The sequence below is a fragment of the Schistocerca cancellata genome, chromosome 2 (genome assembly GCF_023864275.1).
Source record: "Schistocerca cancellata isolate TAMUIC-IGC-003103 chromosome 2, iqSchCanc2.1, whole genome shotgun sequence".
NCBI classification, from domain to species: domain Eukaryota; kingdom Metazoa; phylum Arthropoda; class Insecta; order Orthoptera; family Acrididae; genus Schistocerca; species Schistocerca cancellata.
The window spans coordinates 928,222,492-928,247,356 of NC_064627.1; the positions used below are offsets into that span (position 1 = coordinate 928,222,492).

At 42.6% G+C, this 24,865-nt stretch overlaps 1 protein-coding gene across 1 annotated transcript in view; it reads right to left on the reverse strand.

Moving 5' to 3' along the window:
* Positions 1-22,835, reverse strand: part of LOC126162881 (leukocyte elastase inhibitor-like) — a 313,609-nt gene extending 290,774 nt beyond the window's left edge. Inside the window, exon 1 of the mRNA XM_049919676.1 lies at positions 22,769-22,835. The gene's annotated coding sequence lies outside the window, so the exon portion shown is untranslated. The remainder of the gene's footprint in view (positions 1-22,768) is intronic.
* Between the last annotated feature and the right edge of the window lie 2,030 nt (positions 22,836-24,865).

Genomic DNA, 24,865 nt, shown 5'->3' on the forward strand with positions numbered 1-24,865 from the left:
TGAAGCCAAATAGTAGTAGACAGGTAAACTGAAGTCCATTTGCAATTACAAAAGAAAAGACAGTGGTTAGTTTCTCGACGAATAATAACAAGTGTGTAGTCCTTTCGACAAATAATAAGTGTGTAATCCTTCAAAGTAATATGTGTCATGATAAGTCTGTAGCTGAAAGACGTCAAAAGCGGAAGCCTGAGATGTGAAATTTTGTAACCAAACGAAGGGTGTTGTGGATGTTATGGTTCAGCTTGTACGCATACGTGCAAAAGTCAAACTAGACGCCGGCCCATGGCTCTCTGATGCAACAAATGGACGTATGCACTCTAGATGTCTTTATTCCTTACACATCACAGTTTCCCACATTCCATGAACGGCTTTTGCACAAGGGGAGACTTTCCATGGGAACTTTCAATGGAGTTGATCCAAACATTTATGATCACAAGATCTTCCAAATCCTTTCTATAGAAATCCATATATCTGGATGTGGAGTAGTTCATTACCATCCCTCAAACGCGAAACAGCTGTAGCAACAGCAGAAGTACAGCCGGTCGTTACAAGAGAAGGTGTGCATTGTGTCCTGCTTTGAAGGACAGAAAAAAGAAGACAGCGTGCTATGACAAAAGTCATCGGATAGCGACATCCCCATATACAGATTTATATTAAAAATGAAGAAATTCCTCCAGCTGTATTTAAGGTGTCGATTTTATTTTGGCAGCTAGTTTCAACACCCTGTACTCAGTAATGAAACAAAGTAGTAGGCTCTGCCAGAAATATCGACTCTTAAGACAATGTGTCTAATAGTGTATTTTAATATGACAGTATGCCATCTTAGGCAATTTATAACAGCTAAAACACTTGATAATGGTACTTTGAAGCCGAAATCATTATTGTGTAAGAGTAAATGTTACACTGTAAATAAACAAGTCTAATGGCGGTAATGACTTTAAGGAAACCAAAAGAGATGTTCAGCTGTCGTCAGGGACACTCTTGTGAAAAAGGAACTTGGAAGGAAAAAAAAGAAAAGCTCCATGGATGGTAAGAAGTATCTTTTCCTACCTGAAAAGAAAGTAAAACTAAACAGCAGAAACAACAAAATAAAGCCCAAAGCAGTGACAATGCAGATGGTGACTGTTTTTGAATTGTATGTCTCGAGTCTTTAGCAGATCAAGGGAAATGCAGGTCCAATAATGTAGCCTACACTGCAAGGAATGGGCATGTGAGAAATGTACGTTAGCTTTTGTTTGTCAAAACTGCCAGACTGATTTTTCAGATTAATTTAGTAGAATCCTAACAATTTTTTGTATAGGGCTGTTATCAATGAACAATTTTCACTGTAGACTATTAGCTGTAAGTCGTTTTTTCCCTGTGCATGTCGAATTGCTGAACTTAGTGTACAATAATCAGAATGATTTTGTTTGTCTTGTCAATGCACTTTCGACACATCCGTAACCCCATCACCACATGTCTCCTTCACCTGTTGATGAATTTCAATTGGTTTCACACCACGCAAATTCAGAAAACGAATGATTGCATGCTGTTCAAGTAAGGAAAACGTCGCAATTTTAAGTATTTAAAACAGTTCTCATTCTCGCCGCTGGCGGTAAAATTCCATCTGCCGTACGGTGCTGCCATCTCTGGGACGTATTGACAATGAACGCGGCCTCATTTTAAAACAATGCGCATGTTTCTATCTCTTTCCAGTCTGGAGAAAAAAAATCGGAGGCCTTAGAACTTGAATGCACCTCGTAGAGCGCGCCCCGGTAAGCACAACAGCGCAGGTGCAGCTCTCGTCCATTCCCGCAATATGAGATGGCGCTGCCTTAGAGACGGACCAAATTCTGCTTCCGCCGATCCACGTATTAATATGTAATGCTGCTAATGTACAACCTTTTCTCCTCGCGGATCACACTCGCGCAGTGATACCTGAACATGCGAGGTATTATAACGAGTGTACAGACCTCTGATTAGTCAGTCTGCATTTGTCTGCATTAGTCTGCACCAGTCTGTATTAGTCTGTACCAGTCTATAGTCAAGTTTCAGTCTGCACCTAATAAGATTACCATATTCCTGTACATAGCCATGAAGATAAATGAATAGACACTTTGTCAAGTATCAGAGATGTGTGAGAATAAGATTAACGTACCAAGACGAAAGGAACTTCAGATTGTCAATTGTAAACAGCATCCAGAATCAAGTTACGTAATGTCTATGCTTTTTATTATTTTAATAAATGTGTGTGAAAATTAATCAAGTTCTGTTTAAAGTTGGTCACCGTCAATCTGCTACTCTAAGCGTGCAAGTGGCATTTCTATCGTCTGACCTAACGGCAGAAGATAAACACGCCACGATAAGACCACGAGACATATTGCTGACACTCGCCTACTTCGTTAGAGCGACAAGTCAAATAATCTGATGGTGTGTGTACCGAAGGTCTTACAGTACGTACACCACACTTCATATTATTAGTGTTAAATAGGATAGTTCTATTTTAATCTTGAATGCTGCTATGGCTTGAAGTAATTTATATGAGGATTTTATTTCTACAAATGCCTGTATTTTTTACCTAATATTAACACGTGACAAGCAACCCCCGATCCCTGTGACAATGATCCCAGTCACGGAGACGGTAGTCAGAAAAATCGCATAACGGAGATTATTATATGTGATTATATCACAACAATTATGAAGCCATGAATTATTTTTATAAACTTTCTGAAAATACAGACAAGTTAGTTAAATTAAAGCGTGCATATTTATGTTGGTGACGGCGTAAAAAAATTGAAATAAATAGATGTGATTACTGCACCCGGTCTCCTCTATTCCAGAAATTACCATTACGCCTTCGATTTTGTACTGTTAAGAAGGACCTGTTGAGTTACATCTTGTTGAGTTACAACCTGCAAGAAATTCCTAGATTCAGTCACAAATCTAATACGACACTCAGTAATCCCGTACATTGTTCACTTTAGTGAACTTTATTGAGGTCCGGGAACACGAATCAACTTGGACGCCTTTGTCTACGGCCCTCTGAGTATTGTGGATGAGTGGAGCGAACTGACTTTCGTAAGATCCCTGTCTGTGATATCTGCATACAATCTTATAGAATTTTCGTTCTCCAAAAGTGTCGTAAAATGTAAGCTTAAAAAAAGTTCCATATTTCCACAACAGGTTGGCGTCTCCATCTACATCCATACTACGCAAGCCACCTCACGGTATGTGGCGGAGGGTACCTTGAGTACCTCTATCGGTTCTCCCTTCTATTCCAGTCTCGTATTGTTCGTGGAAAGAAAGATTGTCGGTATGCCTCTGTGTGGGCTCTAATCTCTCTGATTTTACCCTCATGGTCTCTTCGCGAGATATACGTAGGAGAGAACAATATACTGCTTGATTCTTCGGTGAAGGTTATGTTCTCGAAACTTCAAGAAAAGCCCGTACCGAGCTACTGAGCGTCTCTCTTGCAGTCTTCCACTGGAGTTTATATATCATCTCCATAACGCTTTCGCGATTACTAAATGATCCTGTAACGAAGCGCGCTGCTCTCCGTTGGATCTTCTCTATCTCTTCTATCAACCCTATCTGATACGGATCCCACACTGGTGAGCAATAACCAAGCAGTGGGCGAACAAGTGTACTGTAACCTACTTCCTTTGTTTTCGGATTGCATTTCCTTAGGAATCTTCCAATGAATCTCAGTCTGGCATCTGCTTTACCGACGACCAACTTTATATGATCAGCGATATAGGCTTATAATTATGTACATCTGTCAGACGATGATTCTTGAAAATGGGGATGACCTGCACTTTTTATTAATCGCTAGGTAATATTCGTTGCTGCAATAACCTGCGATAAACTACAGCTGAGCCGCTAAGCTATTCGGTGCGGGTATGTGCAACCGTGGGCATGAAGCTACGCTCTGTCACTTGAAGGAAACGACCTTGAAGAGTGGACAACCTGTTCTGTGTCTACTAGGTGCATTTCTTGCTGCAACAAGACGATTCGCAGCCGCTCTTCTGGTGCAAAGGTATGCCGTCGCACAGTTGTGAGATCACGACTACCTCCTGCTTGCCGCCTGCTTTACGGCTCTCCAGTTTGACTCACCGCAACGAATCTAGCCTATCGCCCACCTGACAGTGCCTGCAGAAATGAAGTGCATTAAACGGCACAGTAAAACGATAAACACACCGCCTAGCATCTACATTCTTCGTTTACTTGCTGATATTTTCCTGTTTTTGCTTCACGGAGGACATAATTTTGTTTTTGAACTGTGTATTAGTTTAATACTACACGATAACAAATGCACGTAAATTGTGTACTGTTTTACGTCTGTGGTGGAACGGGGGAGTACGAGAAACGTATAGATGAAACGTGTATGAGCCGAATAAATGTCGATTCACACTGGACGTCAGTGGAATGGAACGGCAGGAAACCTCACAGTCAAATGGCAGGAAACCTCACAGTCAAATGGAGGTGTGTTCACCTCAGGCGGAACGTCAACATAATGTCACTTCTCTCAGCACACTGCTGAACTCAGTCAGTGAGGTTATAAGATTCCATCTGCGGCAGAAAAATTCGGAATGTAGTATCGGAATTTAGGAATTAGCAATGATATGTAATTACATACTCTGTAAACCACCGCGAAGTGCAATGGCACAGTGTTTCTTTCGGTCACAATCACGAATGGAATGAGGGAAGAAGGCTTATCTGCCTCTGTACGTGCTGTAGCTAATCTAATCTTGTCTTCACGGTTCCTGCGAGTTTATTAATGGTTAAAACAAATTCCTTAACCGATATTGTAGAAGAAGGTCGTACGGTAAATTTTCTACCCAGGTCGTACGGTAAATTTTCTACCCAGCTGAGAACTGAAAGTATACGAAAACTGAAGCCCTTCCATTTCAATACATCAACATTCATTACGTCATGAATATATATATATATATATATATATATATATATATATATATATATATATATATATATATATATATATGTCAAACAATATTTGCAAGCCTATTACAGAGCTATCTTTACCACTATTACCGAAAGGTATTTTAACGAGAATTGTTTAATATATTTATATTGTTATTTATGCACAGTGTAGGCTTTTTCTTTGTCTAGAAATAATAAAATCGAAATCATTTTTCATTTAGATACACTTGGTTTCTCATGTGTAAGAACATTAGGAGGATAAATATCCAAGTCCTCACTCGACCTTCATAATGAAAACAAAGCAAGGAATAAGGATTGTGAATACAGAAAATTTTTTTAGTATGACGGGAACGGGCACTATGAGAATAGGTTAACCTCGGCCGTGGCTTCTGGCCTCTTAGTGTAGGGGAAAACGTAGAAGCAGCAGCCGAAAGGAGCTCTCCGCGGCCACATGTGCAGCGAGTCCTTGTAACAGTGACCTAGAAGCGGCAGATAAAATAAGAAAAGAAAAGGAAAGTAAAAAAAGGAAAGCGGAAGTAGCCGAAGAGAAGAAAGGCAGCAAAAAGAAGATTGCGAAACGCAGGAAACTCAACTCTAGAAGAGCCCTTTCTGACGACTATGTTGACGACAGAGAGTGAAGAAAAATTTTCAAATTCGGGGCCAGAAGAGCAGTGCATTCAGTGCCAGTTGTATAAACTATGTAAAGGAGTTGAGGAATACAATTTGACTTTTATTTGTGGAAAGTATAAGTCGTATCATGCTTCACAACAAAATGTATTAAGTTCTTTGTTAAAACAGTTTCTTATTCCTTATTTTTTTGGTTCAAAGCTATGGAGTCACTTTCATGTCGGGCAAAGTGGCCATTTTGCAATTTCTTGAAAATTGAACCGTTTAAAGTATTTAATTTGATCCTAAGGTAATTAAACTATTCGATATTATACTTCAACAGTTGCAGATTATAACCATTCATTTCTATGCATTTGCGTCTATTGCTTCTCTGCTTAAAAAAATAGGAATATCTTAGCCTAGCCACTTTGCACGCCTCTGGCCTGAGCATAGGCCCTTATTAGGGTAGAGCACGGGCGAGTTCGTACTTGTGTGGCGAATGATGATTACGACTGGCTTTAGAGTAAATGAGAACTGGTTCAGCAGATACGAAAAGTTATACAGAACCTTGTTAGCAAACATTTCTGAAGAAAAATATAGTCACACAACTGAACTTGATGTAATGGAAAGAATGTTCTGTGTGATGATTGAATTAGCTAGGGAGCACTACGAACCAATTAAATGCACAACTTTCCATGGAAAAAAAATGGAAGATTAGATTTTAACGATCCATCAACGACGAATGTATTGTAGAGTCAACACGAGCTCGAATAGGAGAATGGTAGGGAAGTATATCGGCCGTGCCCTTGCAAAGAAACCACTCTGACAATCTTTTTTACGACTACTGTTCTTGCACCGTGTAATATGGCTGCGAGTATTAAATAACTCGAGCAGAGACGATACGTTGCCGTTTAAGAAAATCCCAGAAATCTAAAATCTCGAGGGGGTTTGCATCTCCGTCCGCCCGAATGTGAACTCCCAGTTTTTTACGATTCCAACAATGGTTATGAAAACCGTCTGAAATTGGACAGGAAGGACATTTATTTACTGACGACTGGTTTCGGACTATTCGTCCATTATCAGATCTTTCTGAGGGATAAAATACAGGAGATATTACAGTATATAACATTAAGGTTTACAAAACTGCATTACAGTACTCCAGCTTAGGCTCTACAACCCTAGTATTGCTTCAAATTAGATGACATAACATAAATGTAAGTCTTGCGTTACACCAGTCATACGGATGGAAAATTCGCCATAAGATCAATAACTGTGATAATAGATAACGTAGCTTCCATATGTGCTCATCGCTGCCAGAGTGAAAACTGCCTCTAAGTAGTGCCTCCGGCGTCCACGTGATCTAGGATCGCTAATGGCGATCATTTTATGGACACTGTATGATGACGTGCAGCACAAGTGTTTTACCATTGATGTATCACCATTGCACACCCTTCCCCCATGGTTCCAAGGAGGGTAATACTACGAACGGATACCTCCAGGTTAGGCTCACGGGCCACAATGTCAGTCATCCCCTTATAAGAGCACTATGATCACTTAGGAGCGCTGTAGATGGTGCAGCCCTGGTACCAATTGGTCACGTGACTCTCCACAGCCGACGTGAGTCGCGGCAGTGAACAGGTGTGTATGTGCCAGTCGGTTGTGTGGAATAAGCGCAGTAATATGGGCCGACATAGAGACGTGACACAACAGTAGAGAGGAGTTATTGTGTTCGAATGTGTCCATGACCACACCGTGAATGAAGTTGCTCCATTTGTAAACATATCAACGCGGAACGTTCAATGTGTCTGCAAGAAATGGTGTACCACTCGCAACAGTGTAATATGGCGTAAGAATAATGGTATTCAAAAACATCCTAACCGGCATCACGCCTCGTCAATGACGATCGGTCTGAAACCCGATCGTGGCTGAATGCAGGTCATCCCAACCAGTTTCAGAGCGAACACTTAGAAAGGAGTTGAATGTTGTGACTCGGGATATCGCACGTCTTCAATGTGACAAACAACACAAAACTCACAGGAGGCATGTCATGTGACCTGGTGAGTCGCGATTTCACTTTTTTTTTTTTTTTTTTTCAAGTGATGCAAGATGTCGAGTGCACCGAAGCTCCAATGTGGCGTTTAACCTGCAGCGTGTGGAGGGTGTAATTAGGGCTGGGGGTGGTTTTGTGAAATTTTGGGGTGTTTTCCATACCGTAAACTTGCACCCACTTGTTGTGAACATGAAACATGGCGTTTATTTCAACATTCTCAGTGACCAAATGTTGCACTTTCTTCTACACCTTCAAGGTGAGCTTGCTGTGGACTCTCCCGTCCTTAAAGCTGATAACAACCGTTCTCACAAGGCTCTACACATACTTTCCTGGTTTGGCGAACACTTGAGCACCCCGTCGTATCTCTATCAGCCCGGTAAATCACCCGATCTTAATCTCACAGAAAATGACTGGGACTATTTGGAACAGCGTGTGAAACATAAAAATCAACATCCCAGGAATTTATTTGCACTACGGTATCTGATCCTCAATGAGTACCTTCAAGTGGATAACGCATAGATGAAGAAACTTGTAGACTCCCTTCCTGCTCGGATTGAGGCCGTTATCAGGGCTAGAGAACGTGTTGCGAGGGTGATTTGGTAAGTCTGGTAAAAAAGTAAACAACTCACCGTGCTAGGGGACTGATGACCATAGATGTTAAGTCCCATAGTGCTCAGAGCCATTTGAACCAAGTTAGGGAACAGAACGAAGTCGTTCGGGGCTTCCGCTGAATAGGATGGGTGAGGAATCAATTTGAAGCCCAATTCATGAACTTCGGTCATTGTTATCGCTGATGTGTGTGATGGTGCATTATCCTGGCGAAAGAGCACTTTTTGTGTGCCAAAATACGTCTTTTTTCAGCCAACGCAAACTTCAAACAATCCAACAATGAAGCATAATTGGGTCCAGTTACGGCTCTGCCATTTTCCAAGTAATGTATGAGGATTTTTCTTTGGGAATCCTAAAAAAATCAGTGTTCATCACCATGCTAGCAGATAAAATGGTCTTTGACTGCCGTTTTGACTCTTGTGTGTAATGATGGCCCCAGGTTTCATCAACAGTCACAAATCAGCGCAAAAAGTCTTGCGGATTGCGTTTAAACATCGCCAGACATTGTGCTGTATGTTGTGCCGGATGCGTTTTTGGTCGAATGTGAGTAAGCGTGGCACCCACCTCGCACACAGCTTCTTCGTAAGCAGTTCTCCGTGCAGGATATTATGCCTACGGTTTCAGCACTCTCATGAAGTTTTATTCGGCGGTTTTGCGTTAGCATATCATGGATTTTGTCGATGGTTTCCTTTGTGGTGACCTCAATTGGACGGCTGGAGCACGCTTCGTCTTTGTGCTTGTCCAACCCCGTTTAAAGTCATTATTCCAAAAATAAATGGTCTTCAGTGATGGTACAGAATCTGCGTAAACTTCGTCCAATTCTGTTTCGATTTGTGAGGCAATCCAGCCCTTCAAATGAAAATGTTTAATAACAGGACGAAACTCGGTTTTCTCCATTTTCAATCGCAGTAGACACACTGACCAATTCAGACGGTAGTCAACAATGAACTGTACGCTGTACATTGTTGAAATTGTTTACACGATCCTTGGAATAATCGATCTTACCATCCTTGAAGGTGCAACAGAAATGTTCAAGTCTTTCTTTCTTTCGCTGGTGCTACGTCCCGCGCTGACGCAGGGTCGGCAGTGTTAGGAAGGGATTTGGCAAGGTTAGTGGAAAGGGGTGGACGGATGCCCTTCCTGCCGCTATCCCGTACCCTCCAGGATGGAATTTGTGTACCCCTGCTGTCTGTGTCGAGTGTAATTCATGGAATAGTGCGAGTGTATTCAGATGTCTGCGAGTCGTGTAACTGAGGCGGAACGTGGGGACCAGCCCGGTATTCACCTTTCGGGATGTGGAAAACCGCCTAAAAACCACATCCAGGCTGGCCAGCACATCGACCGACGACGGGAATCCGCCGGGCGGATTCGATCCGCGGCCCGGTGCGCCTACCCGAGTCCAGGAAGCAGCGCATTAGCGCTCTCGGCTAACCTGGCGTGTCAAATGTTCAAGCCTTTCACGGAAATTTACTAGGATTATCAAACCACCCTCGTACATGGTATTAGCGTCAAGTCTCCTAGCAGTCAATAATTTTTTGTCTGGTGTGTTTATTACAAGTTGCATACTGTTAAATGTAACTTAGTTTTTCAAATGAACTTCAATCACCATAACGTTAAATCGTGATAAATTGCTAAATTTCTGCCGGCCGCGGTGGTCTAGCGGTTCAGGCGCTCAGTCCGGAACCGCGCGACTACTACGGTCGCAGGTTCGAATCCTGCCTCGGGCATGGATGTGTGTGATGTCCTTAGGTTAGTTAGGTTTAAGTAGTTCTAAGTTCTAGGGGACTGATGACCACAGATGTTAAGTCCCATAGTGCTCAGAGCCATTTGAACCATTTTTTTGCTAAATTTCTCTATGTGATAAGCTCTGCACTGCATGTGGAACTTGATAGAATCGCTGTTTTTATACCCAAAGTTATTTATACTGTACGTGATACACGAACAGAAGCGAAGATTGCAATGAGTAGGGTATTTTATAGCAGTCTATGTTGCTTCGTGACAACTTTTGGTAGCTGCACATCTAAGCTGTTTCTACAGGCTGAACAGATAACACTTAACTCACCCGTAGTAAGCCGCTATATTGATTTTTCCCTCAGGAGTGGATAACACTGATGACTTGAAAGAGTGCTAATTGTTGTTATTATTTTTATTATCGATCACAGGGCTTTGCAAGCAGATGAAAATCATGATTTTTGACGGTGTCATTTAGCTATTACATACAAAGCAAATTACTATTGAATTGCGTATTACTGCAGAGCTGCAGTTCAGAGTAATTAGAAAATGAACAGATTTGGAATAAACCATGAAGCAATCTGTTTTAGTAAGAGTCAGATTCTAGCAGGACCGACTAATACGTTTCTGTTTCTGTTGCTTACCCAGGCTTAATACCTGAAGATACATCATGGGGTATCCAATCCTGTAGTCCATTTCAAATATCGAAGTATTGTAGAGAAAAATGGAACATACTGTCAGCATTTTCTTTTACTTTATTGTCCATTACATTACAGTGGGTCGTTTTGTTTTCCTGTTTTGGATATACATAATTCTTTAGTCCAGCTACGCAACTCAAGTGCAGAATACCATGGTTTATTAAATTTGCTTATACGAGTGCATCCACTCGAAAACCGTGTCTTCATGCAAGGGTTATGATTGTTATTCCAAGTTCGGTTTTTGAATGTTGCTTCCAATACATTTTTTTACAAATTCGTCCCAACTTCGCGCAAGTGTCCCATTCACTACTGAAGGTTCACACTGAGGTGCCAAAGTCGTGGGATACCTCGTAATATCGTGTCGGGTCTCCTTTTGTCCCGTGCTGCTTGACGTGGCACGGGCTCAAGTCGTTGGAAGTCCCCTGCTGAGATACTGAGTCGCACTGCCTTCATAGCCGTCCATAACTGTGAAAGTGTTGCCAAGATGGGATTCATGTGGCCCGATCTGGGTGGTCAAATCATTCTCTCGAGTTATCCAGAATGTTCTTGAAACCAGTCACGAACAGGTGTGGCCCAGTGACATCACATAGTTGTATGGGAACAGGAAATCCATGTAAGACTGCAAACGGTCTCGAAGTAGGCGAACATAACCATTTCCAGTTACTGAGCGGTTCAATTGGTCCAGAGGACCCAGTCCACTCCATGTGAACATGTTGTTGTTGTTGTGGTCTTCAGTCCTGAGACTGGTTTGATGCAACTCTCCATGCTACTCTATCCTGTGCAAGCTTCTTCATCTCCCAGTACTCACTGCAACATACACCCTTCTGAATCTGCTTAGTGTATTCATCTCTTGGTCTCCCTCTACGATTTTTACCATCCACGCTGCCCTCCAATGCTAAATTTGTGATCACTTGATGCCTCAGAACATGTCCTACCAACCGGTCCCTTCTTCTTGTCAAGTTGTGCCACAAACTCCTCTTCTCCCTAATTCTATTCAATACCTCCTCATTAGTTATGTGATCTACCCATCTAATCTTCAGCATTCTTCTGTAGCACCACATTTCGAAAGGTTCTATTCTCTTCTTGTCCAAAATATTTATCGTCTATGTTTCGCTTCCATACATGGCTACACTCCATACAAATACTTTCAGAAACGACTTCCTGACACTTAAATCTATACTCGATTTTAACAAATTTCTCTTTTTCAGACACGCTTTCCTTGCCATTGCCAGTCTACACTTTATATCCTCTCTACTTCGACCATCGTCAGTTATTTTGCTCCCGAAATAGCAAAACTTCTTTACTACCTTAAGTGTCTCATTTCCTAATCTAATTCCCTCAGCAACACCCGACTTAATTCGACTACATTCCATTATTCTCGTTTTGCTTTTGTTGATGTCCATCTTATATCCTCCTTACAAGACACTGTCCATTCCGTTCAGCTGCTTCTCCTAGTCCTTTGCTGTCCCTGACAGAATTACAATGTCATCGGCGAACCTCAAAGTTTTTATTTCTTCTCCATGGATTTTAATTCCTACTCCGAATTTTTCTTTTGTTTCCTTTATTGCTTGCTCAATATACAGATTCAATAGCATCGCGGATAGGCTGCAACCCTGTCTCACTCCCTTTCCAACCACTGCTTCCCTTTCATGCCCCTCGACTCTTATAACTGCCAGCTGGTTTCTGTAAAAATTGTAAATAGCCTTTCGCTCCCTGTATTTTACCCTTGCCACCTTTGGAACATAGCCCACACCATTATGGAGCCACCACCAGCTTGCACAGTGCCTTGTTGACATTTTGGGTACATGATTTCGTGGGGTCCGAGCCTCATTCGACACCTATCAGCTCTTACCGAGTGAAATCGAGCCTCGTCTGACCAGACCACGGTTTTCCAGTCGTCTAGGGTCCAACCGATGTGATCACCAGCTCAGGAGAGGCGATGCAGGCTATGTCGTGCTGTTAGTAAAGGCATACGCGTCGGTCTCTGCCGCCACGGCCTTTTAACGTCAGATTTCGCCGCATTGTCCTAACGGATTCGTTTCTCGCACGCCCCACGTAGATTTCTGCGGTTATTTCAAGCACTGTTGCTTGTCTGTTAGCACTAACGACTCTACGCAAACGCCGCTGCCCTCGTTCCTTAAGTGAAGGCGTTGTCCATGGTGAGAGATAATGCCTGAAATTTGGTATTATCGACACACCACTGGCACTGTGGATCTCGGAATACTGAATTCCCTAATTTCCGAAATGGAATGCCCCATGCCTGCGGCTGTTAATTCCCGTCGTGCGGCGATAGTTAGGTCGGAAACCTTTTCAGATGAATCACCTAAATACAAATGACAGTTCCGCCAATGCACTGCTCTTTTATACCTCGTGTACGCGATACTCCCGCCGTCTGTATATGTGAATATCGCTGGCCCAGGAGTTTTGTCACCTTGTAAGTAGGCTGTTTAGGTTTTTATATTGGTAACGCCATGTGGCGCTCTATATGAAAATCACTGACTGTCCTGTGTGAAGGCTGTGGTTGGTTTGCATTGTTGGAGTAATATTCGCCATTGTAGTGTTGGGCAGTTGGATGTTAACAGCGCGTAGCGTTGCACAGTTGGAGGTGAGCCGCCAGCAGTGGTGGATGTGGGGGGAGAGATGGCGGAAATTTGAGAGCGACGATCTGGACGTGTCTACATCAGAAAGAGTAAATTTCTAAGACTGGATGTCATGAACTGATATATATATTATGACTTTTGAGCACTATTAAGGTAAATACATTGTTTGTTCTCTATCAAAATCTTTCATTTGCTAACTATGCCTTTCAGTAGTTAGTGCCTTCAGTAGTTAGAATCTTTTATTTAGCTGGCAGTATTGGCGCTCGCTGTATTGCAGTAGTTCGAGTAAAGAAGATTTTTGTGAGGTAAGAATTCATGAAAGGTATAGGTTATTGTTAGTCAGGGCCATTCTTTTGTAGGGATTACTAAAAGTCAGATTGCGTTGCGCTAAAAATATTGTGTCACTTTAGTGAATGTCTGAGTACGTTCAGTTTTGCTCAGCTGTTTGAAAATCAAATAATGTAAGAGGTTTATCTGCATAGTAATTCATTAAGTTTTCTAAGGGGACGTTTCAACCTCAGTGTAACGCTGCACTGTACCGGACTGGAGACATTTAGTGCGGTCTGTGGTTCGCGAGGCTGCCTTTTTTCAAATGTTGCGCCGAGGGTCCAATTAGACGGTTAAGCCACAATGTGGGAGAGCGCACTTCCGGCCGGAGGTGGTTACGTGAAATTTTGGGGTATTTTTTGTACCATTACTTGCGCCCATTATTTAGATTGCCCAGAACATTTATTTCAACATTCTCGGTGCCCTTTCTTCTGCATCTTCGAGATGAGTGTGCTGTGGACACACCCATTCTTAAAGGTGACAACAGCCATGCTCAAAGGGCTGCACGCATGCGTCGCAGGTTTGAGGAATATTTAGGCACCCTGCCGGATTTCGATTAGCCGACTAAATAACCCGTCTGGACTGTCTGGAACAGCGTATAAACACAGCAATCAAAATCCCAGCAATTTATTTGCACTACAGTGCCTAGTCCTTAGTGAGTGTCTTCACGTGGATAAGACATAGCTGAAGAAAGTTATGGACACTCTTCTCCGTCGAACTGAGGCCGTTATCATTGCTAGAGATTATGTTACATGGTATAAGCGTGGTGTGTCCTACGAGTCACTAATTTTTGGCTCCTTGTGCTTATTACAACTTGCATGTTGTTAAATGTAACTTCGTTTTTCAAGTGTACTTTAACCACCATAACGTTAAATCGTGATAACTTGTTACATTTCTCAATACGATAAGCTCTGCACTCCATGTGGAAATTGGTAGAATCGCTGACTGTACATCGAAAATTAATTATAATGTATATGATACACAAACAGAAACGAAGATTCTAGTGGATCTACATCCACACCTATACTCTGCGAACCACTATCAAGTCTACCACAGAGGTCATGGATATCTTACACTGAAGAGCGGAAGAAACTGGTACACCTGCCTAATATCGTGTAGGGCCCCCGCGAGCACGCAAAAGTGCCCCAACATGACGTGGCATGGACTCGACTAATGTCGGAATAGTTTTGGAGGGAAGTGACACCATGAATCCTGGACGGCTGTCCATAAATCCATAAGAGTACGAGGAAGTGGAGATCTCTTCTAAACAGCACGTTGCAAGGCATCCCAGATACATCTAATAATGTTGAGTCTGGGGAATATAGTGGCCAGCCGACGTGTTTAAACTCAGAAGAGTGTTCCTGGAGCCACCCTGTAGAAATGCTGGACGTGTGGGATGTCGCATTGTCCTGCTGGAATTACCCAAGTCCGTCGGAACGCACAATCGGCATGAATGGATGCAGGTGATCAGACAGGATGCTTTTTTCGTACGGGTCACCTGTCAGAGTCGTATCTAGACACATCAGGGGTCCCATATCACTCCAACTGCACACGCCCCACACTATTATAGAGTCTCCGCCAGCTTGAACGATCACCTGCTGACATGCACGGTCCACGGATTCATGGCTGTTTTAGGAAACAGCGCTCATGCGAGACACAGCTGGCCCTCGTTGTGCATGATATACAACAGGCTCTAGATACCGGTTCCCAGGTTGATGCCATATTTCTCGACTTTCGAAAGGCGTTCCACTCAGTTCCGCACTGTCGCTTGCTCCAAAAAGTGCGCGCTTACGGTCTATCCGATGACGTATGCGGTTGGATAGAAAGTTTTCTAACAGACAGGGAGCATTATGTCGTCCCGAACGGGGTGACTTCAACAGAAACAGGCGTAACTTCAGGTGTGCTCCAGAGCAGCATAATAGGTCCTCTGCTTTTTACGATTTACATAAACGATCTGGTTGATGGTATCGACAGCGGCATTAGACTGTGAACAAATCAATGAGGATTTGCAAAAAATAAATGCGTGGTGTAATGGCTGGCAGTTATCTCTCAATTTTAGTAAGTGTAACCTATTGCATATAACAAGGAGAAAATCCCCATTAATGTACGAGTACAAAATAAATGCCCAGTCTTTGGAAGCGGAAACGTCCGTCAAGTATCTGGGTGTTACTATTCGAAATGATCTCAAATGGAATGATCAGATTACGCAAGTAACGGGTAAGACGAACTCTAGATTGCGGTTTATTGGTAGACTCCTGAAGCGATGCAGTCCTTCACCAAACGAGCTTACAATACGTTAGTTCGTCCAGTCTTAGAGTGTTGTTCGTCTGTATGGGACCCTTACAAGTTGGGTCTGATTCAAGAGATTGAGAAGGTCCAAAGAAGAACGGCAAGATTCGTGACTGGTACATTTAGCCATCGCGAGAGCGTTACTAATTTCATAGAAAGTCTGAAGTGGGACATACTTGCAGATAGACGGCGCGCTAAATTACCACTAACTTTCAAATCGCGCAACGACCATCATTCAAAGATAAAGGAAATTAGAGCTCGCACTGAGGCGTTCAGACAGTCGTTTTTCCCTCGCGCGATCCGCGAGTGGAACAGAGGGAGGGGGGGGGGGAAACATGAATTTGGCGCGAATTGTGCCCTCCGCTACACACCGCTTGGTGGCTAGCGGAGTATATATGTCGATGAAGATGAGTTTTCCATACCCGTATACGTTCATCCGCTCGATACAATTTGAAACGAGACTCGTCCCACCAGGCAACATGTTTCCAGTCATCAATTGCAGGATCTTTTTCCAGCTGCAGCGACGTGGGAGATTTGCTGTTTTACTGGATTCTTGATATTCACGGTAGACTCGTGAAATGCTCATACGGGAAAATCTCCACTTCATCGCTACCTCGGAGAAGAGGCGCCCCATCGCACCACGTTCAAACTCACTTAAATCTTGACAACCTGCCACTGTAGCAGCAGTAACTGTTCTAACAACTGCGCCATACACTTGTCTTACGTAGGCGTTGCCGACTGCAGCGCCGTATTGTGCCTGTTTACATAACTCTGTAATTGAATACGCATGCCTATACTAGTTTCTTTGGCGCTTCAGTGTATAACAGTCCGATCACTTCATGGCAGGTTACGGTAACTACGAACTACAGCTGTTTCTACATACTAAACAAGGATGACTTGTAAGGCAGCTGCTACATCGGTTTTTCAACTGGAAAGGATAGCAACGGTGACTTCAAAGTGTACCTATTATTATTATTATTATTATTATTATCCACAGTTCACCTAAAGAGATGGAATCATTATTTTGACACTGGCTTTTAACTATTACATACAAAGTAATTATTATCGCAGATATGTGTGTATATACTCGTAAATATACAGGCTGTATCAACCAGAATCATCCGGTTAAAAAAAATCGTAACTATTATGTTATTTGAGACTAGTGCGTGAACAATGTACTGTTGGAAAGTGCAAACTCTCGAGTTTTACATGGTCCCCGGTAGGTTCTCCAAAATTTAATGTGTTTTGTGCAGTTTCACGGGAAAGGAATATGGTCAATTTTTCTTTGCCGAGAACAGTTACAAGAAGCACATACCTCGATATGCTTCAGAACTTTCTTTTCCCACAGTTGAAGACTGATTCGAACGACTTCGTTTACCAGCACGATGGGGCACCGCCACACTGGCATCTGGAAGTGCGGGAATTTTTAAATCAAAGGATTACTGGACGTCGCACTGGTCCAAATGATTCAGCCTTACATTACTGGCCTCCAAGGTCACCAGACCTGACTGTATTTGATTATTTCTTGTTGGGGTTTATAAAAGACACTATTTATGTGCCTCTGTTACCAATAACAACGAATGAACTAAGATATCGCGTGACAGCAGTTGTGGAATCTGTAACTCAAGAGATGCTCGCTGCAGTGTGGGAGCAATTTGAATACCGCACTGACATATGCCGTGCATCTCAAGTGGTAATATTGAACACCTATGAAAGGCATGAAAAGAAATTTGAGTTTCCCGTTCATCAAACAACAAAATGCACTGTACATTTACATCTACATTTAATTCCACAAGCCACCCAACGGTGTGTGGCGGAGGGCACTTTACGTGCCACTGTCATTACCTCCCTTTCCTGTTCCAGTCGCGTATGGTTCGCGGGAAGAACGACTGCTGGAAAGCCTCCGTGCGCGCTAGAATCTCTCCAATTTTACACTAGTTATCTCCTCGGGAGGTATAAGTAGGGGGAAGCAATATATTCGATACCTCATCCAGAAACGCACCCTCTCGAAACCTGGACAGTAAGCTACACCGCGACGCAGAGCGCCTCTCTTGTAGAGTCTGCCACTTGAGTTTGCTAAACATCTCCGTAACGCTATCACGCTTACCAAATAACCCTGTGACGAAACGCGCCGCTCTTCTTTGCATCTTCTCTATCTCCTCTGTCAACCCGACTTGGTACGGATCCCACACTGATGAGCAATACTCAAGTATAGGTCGAACGAGTGTTTTGTAAGCCACCTCCTTTGTTGATGGACTACATTTTCTAAGGACTCTCCCAATGAATCTCAATCTGGCACCCGCCTTACCAACAATTAATTTTATATGATAATTCCACTTCCAATCGTTCCATACGCATACTCCCAGATATTTTACAGAAGTAACTGCTACCAGTGTTTGTTCCGCTATCATACAATCATACAATAAAGGATCCTTCTTTCTATGTATTCGCAATACATTACATTTGTCTATGTTAAGGGTCAGTTGCCACTCCCTGCACCAACCCTGTATATGTTTATTAGTTTCAGAAATATAGACGTGCTAAATCGTATGGTTCTTTTTGATACACCCTGTACATATCGATGTAGGGTTTTATCCTTGAAGTGCCTATTACTGCAGATATATCGCAAGGTGCAGTTCAGACTTGTAAAAAGAGGAACCATTTTGGAATAGGTCATGAAATAATGAGTTTTGGTAACGGTCAGATTCTGACAGGGTCGACTACTACGTTACTATTTCTGTGTCTTACACAGGCTGAATACCTGAAGATACTTTTTGCAGCATCCAACCCTGTAATCCTGTAATCGGTATCATACATCCATCTGCTGTAAGGAAAAGTGCAACAGCGCTGATGACCACGCTGTTTAGCGCCCGAAAACCTCTCTCAAAAGTGCAACAGATTGACGGAAAGTTCTTTTGTAGTCAAGAGTACGATATTATCCATCAGAGTAAAGCAGGTTGTTTTGTCTTGTTGTTTTGGATGTAGAGAATTCTTTGGTTTAGCTATGCAGCTCAAGTGTAGAGTGCAATACAATATTCTTCGTTCCTTGGTTTATTAATTTTGCTTTTTACGAGTTCCTCAGAAACCGCGTCTTCTGACACAGGTCCGGATTTTTAGTTCAAGTTCGTTTTTTTTTATATTTGATTCCAATATATATTTTACAACTTCGTCCCCGACCGGATGCTCCAACTTCAGGCGAGCCTCCCAATCGCTACATAATGTTTACATCTCTAACTGCGCGAGAAAGCATGACGACACAATGGACATATAGTGACTGCGTCAGTGATCAAAACTGACGGGTTGCATCGTAAGCTAGATCTCGCCCGTATGCACACATCGGATTGTAGTGCTCGATTTCATGGGCAACCGTGGAGTTTTGTCCAGGGGAGGGGGAATTGTGTGTGTGTGTGTGTGTGTGTGTGTGTGTGTGTGTGTGTGTGTGTGTGTTGGAATGTGTTGGAGGGGGGGGGGGCAGTCGCAAGAGTAATATAGTAAATTTTGAAATAAATGAGGTGGTCAGTTTCGGGTCGTGTCATGCCACAAACCACATAATGCTATAGCTGGCTACATGGTATGTTTAGCAGAATCAAGGGAAATTACATTGTAGAAGTATCTGAGAATTCTGTACTAAATAAAAACTATGTACTCCAGAATCCAGTGGGAGAGGAGGAGGCGCAATTAACCCCCGCCCCCCCCCCCCCCCCCCCCTTCACCACCTTTGCGGCTGCCTATGAGCGAATTTACTGAGAATGCATCGAAGATGGAAGACATGAAGATTGGGATGAATTGTCCGAGCCCTCTTCAAGAAAGCTTCTCAGCATTCGCCTTAAGCGGTTTAGGGAACCCAGACAAAATATAAATCTGAATGACCGGACGTAGCTTTAAAAGTAGAAAACAGCGACCATCTCGTGTACAATGGCTGGTAGATGATTTTACTTTTTTTGCCAGAAGTAATATATATGTCTTACAGTCACGGCTAGGCATGTAATTTTCGGCAAAACATCGTTTTTATGAGTTTATTTAATATGAAGTCGTAAAGAACCACGAGCTATTGAGAAAAACTAGTTGCACTTTTCAATTCAGTATGCCTTTCAAACACTTATCAAGTACCAACTCTTTGACCTAAAATGACTCAGACCGGTGTTTTCATGTCCGTTTTGAATTTGCAGTGCTCCACTTTTTTCAGCCGGTAAGATACACAAGGTTTTGGATACACGAACGTAGTAACAACAATGAAATAACGACAATTAAATTTAGGCCTATGTACCAATAGCTTGGAAAATGCAAGTGTTGGAGAGACGACTGCATTAAAGGAAGTCACTGGTTAGTTACAAGAAATCTGAGTGTTCAACGTCCGTAACGAACGTACGACGCTGAGAACAACGAAAGAACCGATTCACATACGTGATAAACTATTGGCTACCTCACAGAGGAGCGCGCTTGCTTGCGACGGAGGAAAGAGGACAGATCTGGATCGTTCCCTCACCTCGAATGATCGACTGTCGATGTGGTACATTGTCCATTCCTAACAACCTACAAGTAAATGTTAGTCATTCCATCTCGGAAATCCTACATACAGACAGAAACCGATCTTCCACTCCACAGGGAGCTTGCGCTGTTTCTAACCTTCCGGCAGATTAAATGTGTGTACCGGACCGGTAACCGAACCCAAGACCTTGCCTTCGCGGGAAATGCTCTTATCGACCAGTACTCACATATTCCACACTCAGTACCTCTCTCCTATTTTCCAAACTTCGCAAAAGTTTTCCTGGAAGATGTATATTGCGGAGAAATGGCTTAGCAACTGCCTCGGAAATTCTTTTCAGGACGTATCTGTTTTGAAACTTCGTGGCAGATAAAAACTATGTTTAACATAGGACAAAATTTACGAGATTCACGGACATGTGCTACGCACGGTTCGTAATCTTTGGGATAACATGTTTATGGTGGCACGAAGGACATACGGGTTCACAATTAAAACAAGACATGAAGATTGGGATGAATTGTCCGATCCCTCTTCAAGAAAGCTTCTCAGCATTCGCCTTAAGCGGTTTAGGGAATACAGACAAAATATAAATCTGAATGACTGAACGTAGCTTTAAAAGTAGAAAACAGCGACCATCTCGTGTACAATGGCTGGTAGATGATTTTACTTTTTTTGCCAGAAGTAATATATATGTCTTACAGTCACGGCTAGGCATGTAATTTTCGGCAAAACATCGTTTTTATGAGTTTATTTAATATGAAGTCGTAAAGAACTACGAGCTATTGAGAAAAACTAGTTGCACTTTTCAATTCAGTATGCCTTTCAAACACTTATCAAGTACCAACTCTTTGACCGAAAATGACTCAGACCGGTGTTTTCATATCCGAAATTAATTTCCAAATGTAGTCCATCTTTAGTGCACACAATACAAGGCTGGACAAACGCTGGAGTTAAATAGGTAATGAACCACGCAACCGTTTTCATTTCTCGCTCTGGTACGCCTTGCAGCTGTCCGTTGACGAGTGTGTATTGAACATAGCTACGAACTGTTGATCTTGCACCCGAAATAATATTTCCACTTGGTTTTGTTTACGTCTAGGAAATGCTCTGAATCATCCGCTCTATAAATGTTCGTATCGACCCGCAGCATTCGCGTTGCCAAATTTAGGGAAGAACACACCTCATAATTGCCGGCAGATTAAGCAACTAAAGCAGTTGTTGAAATGAAACTAGGTTGTCAACTGTGGTTAAACCTTCTGGGACAGTGATATTTCACAAGTGCTACTGAAGCTTTCAGTTCGATAACGATAACACAGCTCCGTGTGAGTCGATAACGCAGCTCGCCGGGGGCGTGAATAGCTGAGCTCACGTTGACTCTTGGACGGCGTTATGAACAACTATCTGAAATGAGCGCGCTAGCTCCGTTACTCACTTCACCTGTTCGCTTGGATCATTTCATGTTTTTATTTACTTGCTACAGTACCTGAAATGTGTAACAGATGTTGGCTGTTGGCTGTCAAGAATAAACAAGCCACGTCATCGTCTTGTTTAAATGCTTTGCACTCTGAATTCATGCCGATGAGTCTCAGAGCAGCTGCACACACAGATTGCGCTGATGTAAACAGTCTGTCAGTTACAGTTCGGTGACAGCTAGATTCTAAATGAAACTTTTACACGCTTGCAATTTCACGGCTTTCAAGGTGCGAATTCAGCAATCCTTACACCGAGAAGCTGTTGACATTCGTCCCCTATAAAGGTATAAGAGTCTATAATAATAAAACTGAATAAAGGAATCAACGACCAACTTGAACGGATGTCTTGTGACGTCCGCCTAGACCAAACGCAACAAACTATATCGAACAAAATGAATAAAAAACAAAGCGGTCTAAGGCGCTGCAGTCATGGACTGTGCGGCTGGTCCCGGTGGAGGTTCGAGTCCTCCCTGGGGCATGGGTGTGTGTGTGTTTGTCCTTAGGATAATTTAGGTTAAGTAGTGTGTAAGCTTAGGGACTGATGACCTTAGCGGTTAAGTCCCATAACATTTCACACACATTTGAACAGGTTACTCTTGTCACTGTGAAATGTACTTGGCGTCCTCGAGGACTGTCGCCAATAAGGGAAGTTGCCGCACCACTGTTACATACTAAATACGAGCGAACAAATAATTTTCTTACTGATTTTCTATTCAACTACGAAAAACGAGATGAGTGTTCGGTAACTGAGTCCCACCTAGCAGCACTGACAGTTATTTCTGCTTAAAAGTTGATCGAAAACCAGTTTACAATTGAACAGAAATCTTCTTCTACGTAATATTCTAGTTATTGTTTGGAAGACTCGACTGTCATAAACAATCCGGTCTTTAGCATCGACATACCACATAAGTTCATTGATTCAGAAACAATTACAACTGTGTACATAAAACTAAAATGCGTATTGCTTAGACTGCACCTACCTCTGTATTCCACGCTGCGACAGCGACGCTTCTGTGACGGCAGGCGCCGGAACCTCGACTACGCATGCGCACAAGCCACTCCCCCCGAGCCTGCGATGGCGTCATGCCACTACTGCGAACTGCTATTCCTCACGTGCTCCGTAAACGGAAACGCTTCACCTTCATTCTTCTAGGAAAGTTTTGTCGCGCGGGAGAACCGAGAGCTCTGTCTTCTGAACAGCCACAAAATTATATATCAGAATGGCTGTCGTATTAATCTGAAATGTGGAATTTTCGTATCTTATGTGTCGAGCTCATCATATTCAGAAATCTGGATGCTGCCGGAAAGAGCTTTCTCACAGATCGACAAGTAGAACGATACGTTGTTCCCGTGTCAGATTCGTACCACGGATTTTGTTTTCCGTATGAGTGTGCTCCACTTTTTGCGTTCAGGAACTGTTCGCATGTGTGAACAAAGAAGAAACGGTTAAATTGCACAGACACTATTTTTAAAAGTTCGTTATATCAGTACTACAGTTACGTTAGTGACATGTGATCTTAAAGGAATGAAAAACAGTGTTACATGTGACCGTATCTCACGTGTGAAGGAATTATACCGAGGTAAAACCGTTCTTGCTGTGCCTATAATCATGAAATTTCTTTCCGTTTCCTTGCGAAATTATCTTCGCTGCTACCTGTAGAGTAAGCACATGCGGGGATGCGTCAAACTTAACGGTGCAAGAAAAAACTTTACTCGGGCGTAGAAAAACATCATTTATTCCCTCTTAGAAAAACATGATTTTTAATAATGATCGATTATGGAATACTTCTTCTATACACAATATCTTAGCAACCATCCTTGCCAGCATTCTCGTGTTCACAAAAGCCTTGCATTAAATATATAATTTCACTGGTTTTCCTCTCCCATACTAGATAGTTCATTGCAGAGATGTTTTTTTGCTCTTATCGTGTGGATCAGTCTCAGTAATAGTTTTACATTATTTACACACATGCGTAGTCAAGTATACTGGTCGACAAAGGAAACCGTATTCCCCGTCGTAGCGGTGACTAAACCTTCTCACGTGACTATTTACAGACGCGTTCCTGTTCAAAGTAGTGCACCTGTAATCTTACAAGGGAACCTCCCCACCGCACCCCCCTCAGATTTAGTTATAAGTTGGCACAGTGGATAGGCCTTGAAAAACTGAACACACATCAATCGAGAAAACAGGAAGAAGTTGTGTGGAACTATGAAAAAAATAAACAAAATATAGAAACTGAGTAGCCCATGTGCAATATAGGAACATTATTGATCACATGCGGCCAGGAGTGCGGTGGTCCCGTGATTAGCGTGAGCAGCTGCGAAACGAGAGGTCGCCGGCACGGTAGCTCAGCATGTTCGGTCAGATTGTTAGCTGCCCTCTGTAATAAAAAACTGAGTTAATCGATCAACAACGAACTTCAAAGGATATCTTACGACGTCCGCCCCGAGCAGATGCAACGAACACTCAAATATGAGATTAAAAAAAAAAAAGAGGTCCTTGGTTCAAGCCTTCCCGCGAATGTAAATTTTACTTTCTTTATTCTCGCAAAGTTATGATCTGTCGTTCGTTCATTGACGTCTCTGTTCACTGTAATAAGTTTAGTGTCTGTGTTTTGCGACCGCACCGCAAAACCGTGCGATTAGTAGACGAAAGGACGTGCCTGTCTAATGGGAACTGAAAACATTTGATCGCAAGGTCATAGGTCAACCGATTCCTCCACAGGAAAACACATCTGATATATTCTATATGACACTGGTGACGGCATGTGCGTCACATGACAAGAATATGTTGTCGACCCACCTAACTTGTACACTTCGTGAATGGGTAAAAAGATTCTTCTACCTTGCCCGATTTAGGTTTTCTCGTGGATGTGATAATCATTCCCAAAAAAGTGATGAAAACATAAGAGTTTGTCACATAAACTGCAACAAATGAATGCAACAGTTTCACTGTCGCACAGTTTTCTCTGTGCTCTGTCAAAACGTTTTCAAATTTTTCCGTGTGTAGACCGTCAAATCCTGCATATGTCCAAGCAAACTGAACATGTCCTGGAATTTTGGAGAGCGAAGTTGAT